Below are 5,399 nucleotides of genomic sequence, written 5' to 3'. Positions count from 1 at the left end.
TCCTAGTCCGTCTCTCGACAAAATTTTAAAATTTGTCATTTTAAAGCGTTTGTTTTAAAAGCAAAGATTTTTGGGTTTTTTAAATATATTTGGGATACTTTAAATCAATAAGATTAAAAATAATGATAACAAAATTTCTCGTCCCGCCTTCGAGTAAAGCAATTTCGGTTCAACGACCTAGTCTTCAACTTACGACGAATTTTAGATATCAAATTTTTAACTTAATGAAATAAAGTAAAAAAAATTTTTTCACACCAAACTTAAATTTAAAATGCATAAAATTAAAAATTCATATTAATATTATTAATATTTTTATACATTAATTTTACAAACTTTATATTAAAAATATTAAATTTTTTTTTAAAATATATAAAAAAATATATTGATTTAAAAAGATTTACAATATTAATTTAATATTTATATATTAATAAAAACAAGGTAAAAATAAAATTAAAAATCTTTTTGTTCTTTTATCCCACTTTAATCAATCAAATATTATAAAAAATATACGCCCCTCTTTTTGGTAAAGTAATTTTAGCTATATTACCTAGTTTTACTCCTGACGAATTTCGGAAATATTTTGGATTGATTGATTAAAGATATTTATACCTTAAGAATAAACGGTAAATTTCACAATGATGTAATAAATTTTTGTATGATATCAATAATTTGGGGTTCGCATACCTAATTTTATTGAATATCAATTTAATACTTTATAGCGAACGATTCAGCGTTTATTATCAAAAGGTTAAAAGCAATAAAATAAAATAAAAACTGTACATACTTACATGTGAGAAAGAATTCTCAGAGACCTGTGATAATGCTAAAAACGAACATATATTTCATAGCATTATCTCTCAAGAAAGACAAGATTTTAGTTGCAATTGTCCTATTTTCAAGTGATATTCGTTTAAATATTAAAAGGTGAAGACAAAAGACAGATTCGACGATTTGAAGATGCAAATGACCAAAAAGCTAAAAAGTACAAAGTACAATCAAAGTGGTTCAAATTATTGGTGAGAAACGTCTCAAAATTACAAGAGTACAAGACGCAAAACGCAAAGTACAAGATATTAAATTATACGAAAAGGCATTCAAAAATCCGGAACCAAGACATGAACCAACTCTCAACGCTCGACGCAACGGACCGAAAGTTACAAATTAATTATGTATATAAATATAATATAATATATAATTAATTATATAAATTATATATATATTATATTTATATAATAAAAACCGTCGGCAAAGCTAGGATCCAAAGAGTGAGCTGGAATCTACAGCTCCGCACTCGCGGAGTTTAGAAGGCAAGAAAAACCGCACTCGTGGAGTGCACAGTATCCAGATGGGGCCTATAAAAGGCAACGCATTTTGCTGAATTCGATCATCTTTTTCTCTTCTCATTCATATACATAAATATATATATATATTATATTTTAATTTTAATTTTAAATTCTAATAATAAGGGTATGTTAGCGAATGTTGTAAGGGTGTAAGTCGAAATTCTGTCCGTGTAACGCTACGCTATTTTTAATCACTGTAAATTATGGTTAATGTTATTTTTAATTTAATTTCTCGTAGCTAAGTTAGTATTATGCTTATTTAATGCCGAAATAATCATGATGTTGGGGTAAATATTAAAATTGGGTAATTGGGCTTTGTACCATAATTGGGGTTTGGATAAAAGAACGACACTTGTGGAAATTAGACTATGGGCTATTAATGGGCTTTATATTAACTAAACGATACCTCGTTAATATAATATATAGACTTATAATTTGACGTATTTATTTATAACCACATACGCTTGACTGGGCACGGTAGGCGGGATATCTATAAATACCAATAATTGTTCATTTTACCAGACACGGAACTGGATTAATAGTTAATAGACTTGTTGAAACAGGGTTGGATTACATTCAAGGGTAATTGGTGTAAATGTTAACAAAGTAGTAAAACCTTGGTTTACATGCAGTCGATAACCTGGTGTATTCATTAAACAAAGTATTAAGACCTTGTTACAATTCGAATCCCCAATTAGTTGGAATATTTGACTTCGAGAATAAGAATAATTTGATGAAAACTTTCGCATTTTATGATTATGACTGATGGACTATTATGGACAAATCCGTATGGACATATCAAATAATCCAGGACAAAGGACAATTAACCCATGGGAATAAACTAAAAATCAACACGTCGAACATCATGATTATGGAAGTTTAAATAAGCATAATTCTTTTATTTCATATTTAATTGCACTTTTAATTATCGCACTTTTATTTATTATCTTTGTATTTAATTGCACTTTTAATTTTCGTACTCTTTTAATTATCGCACTTTTATTTATCGTTATTTTATTATCGTTATTTACTTTACGTTTTAAATTAAGTTATATTTATTTTTAATATTTTACATTAGGTTTTAACTGCGATTAAAGTTTTAAAAATCTACAAACCGGTCATTAAACGGTAAAACCCCCCTTTTATAATAATAATACTATTTATAGATATTTTTATATTTTTACAATTATAAGCTAAAAATATAGCTTTAAGCTTGTTTAAAAGATCCCTGTGGAACGAACCAGACTTACTAAAAACTACACTACTGTACGATTAGGTACACTGCCTATAAGTGTTGTAGCAAGGTTTAGGTATATCCATTCTATAAATAAATAAATATCTTGTGTAAAATTGTATCATATTTAATAGTATTTCCTTGTAAAAAATAATATTATTTCATATACCCCTCGCATAACATCAAGTATTTTTGGCGCCGCTGCCGGGGATTAGTTAAACGCCGAAAGCGCAACGCTAATAATAAAAAAAAAAGATTTTTTATTAAAGTTTTAATTACGTTTTTATATAAATACGCTTTAAATATTAAAAATACAAAAAAATAAAAAAAATTATCTATATAATTATTAAGAATTTGTTTAAAATTTATAAAATTATTAAGTATTTATATTTCTATTTTAGTTTTTATTTATTTTATATATATATAAAACAGAAAATAAAATAAAAAGTATTCAAAAAAAAAAAACAGAACCTGTCGAATTTTTTGACCTGCATCTGATCTGAATCTGAGGTATCCGCACTCGCGGTACTTTTTGCCAGTTGGCATCCGCACTCGCGGAGCCTTCTGACAGCTGCAACATCGGATTTCATTTATTACGAAATTAGGGTTAAAATTAATTATTATTTATTAAAATTAGGGTTTTAATTTAATATAATTAGTATAAGTTTAGTTTTAATTAATTTTAAGTTTTAATTAGTTTTATTAATATATAAAACTACTATTTTTATAAAATACTTAATATAAAAATAATATTTTTATAAAAATTGTATTTTTACAACTTTAAGTTTTATTTTTAAAATTTTGATGTCGAACGAGGTGTATATAAAATAGTTTATAATTTTAGCAGGAAATACTATTAAATACGATACAATTTTACACAAGATATTTATTTATTTATAGAATGGATATACTTAAACCTTGCTACAACACTTATAGGCAGTGTACCTAATCGTACAGTAGTGTAGTTTTTAGTAAGTCCGGTTCGTTCCACAGGGAAATCTTTAAACAAAGCTCAACGCTATATTAGTTTACTTTTATAAAAATACAAATATATATATATAAGTAATATTATTATTATAAAGGGGGTTTTTACCGTTTAATGACCGGTTTGTCGATTTTAAAACTTTAGTCGCAGTTAAAACCTAATGTAAAATATAAAATACAAGACTTAAATTAAAGCGTAAAGTAAATAACGATAATGAAATTGCGAATAATAAAAGTGCGATAAAATTAAATTGCGATAATTAAAAAGTACGATAAATAAAAGTGCGATAAAATAACAATAAATAAAAGTGCGATAATTAGAAGTGCAATTAAATATAAAATAAAGGAAATTAAATATGAAATAAAAGAATTATGCTTATTTAAACTTCCGTAATCATGATGTTTGACGTGTTGATTTTAGTTTTATGCCCATGGGTTAATTGTCCTTTGTCCTGGATTATTCAATATGTCCGTCTGGTTTTTGTCCATAACAGTCCATCAGTCATAAATATAAATTGCAAGTGTCCTTGTCAAATTATTATTATACCCGAAGATAAATATTCCAACTAATTGGGGATTCGAATTGTAACAAGGTTTTAATACTTTGTTTAATGAATACACCAGGTTATCGACTGCGTGTAAACCAAGGTTTTACTACTTTGTTAACAATTACACCAATTACCCTTGAATGTAATTTCACCCCTGTTTTAATTATTCTAGTGGCTATTAATCCATTCCCGTGTCCGGTTAAATGAACGATTATTCGTACATATAAATACCCCGCCCATCGTGTCCGATCGAGTGTATATGGTAATTTATAGGGACGCCCAATTGTAAATCTTTATATTAACATTAACAAACTTTCATTTAGTTAAACAAATATAAAGCCCATTAATAGCCCATAGTCTAGTTTCCACAAGTGTCGTTCTTTTGTCCAAACCCCAATTATGGTACAAAGCCCAATTACCCAATTTTAGTAATTAGTCCAACATCACGATTACTTCGTTTTAAATAAGCATAATAATAACTTAGCTACGAGACATTAATGTAAAAAGGTTGAACATAACTTACAATGATTAAAAATAGCGTAGCGTTACACGGACAGAATTTCGACTTACACCCTTACAACATTCGCTAACATAACCTTATTATTAGAATTATAATTAAAATTAAAATATAAATTATAAATATAAATATATTACGTATATATTGAGAGAGATTGAGAAAATAAGATGTTAAATTCGATCAGAATTCGGTTGGCTTTATAGCCAGAAGTGAAATTTGGGGCTCCGCGACTCGCGGCAAAATACCCTTAAAACTCCGCGAGTCGCGGAGAGGTATTTACAGTTTACACCCTTGGAGTTTCTGGCTGCCGACAGTTTTTAATATATATATATAATATATATATAATTAATATAATTAATTATATATTATATTATATTTATATACATAGTTAACTTGTAATTTTTAGTCCGTTGCGTCGAGCGTTAAGAGTTGACTCTAGTCCCGGTTCCGGATTTTCGAACGTCCTCGCGTACAATTTAATATCTTGTACTTTGCGTTTTGAATCTTGTACTCTTGTGATTTCGAGACGTTTCTTATCAATAATTGGAACCTTTTTGATTGTCTTTTGTTCTTTTGAGCTTTTTGGTCGTTTGCGTCTTCAAATCGTCGAATCTGTCTTTTGTCTTCACCTTTTATTATTTAAACGAATATCACTTGTAAATAGAACAATTGCAACTAAAAGCTTGTCTTTCTTGAGGAATAATGCTATGAAATATATGTTCGTTTTTAGCATTATCAAATATTCCCACACTTGAGCGTTGCTTGTCCTCAAG

This window comes from Rutidosis leptorrhynchoides, chromosome 8 (assembly GCF_046630445.1).
Source record: "Rutidosis leptorrhynchoides isolate AG116_Rl617_1_P2 chromosome 8, CSIRO_AGI_Rlap_v1, whole genome shotgun sequence".
Taxonomy (NCBI): domain Eukaryota; kingdom Viridiplantae; phylum Streptophyta; class Magnoliopsida; order Asterales; family Asteraceae; genus Rutidosis; species Rutidosis leptorrhynchoides.
This window is presented reverse-complemented; position numbering follows the sequence as displayed.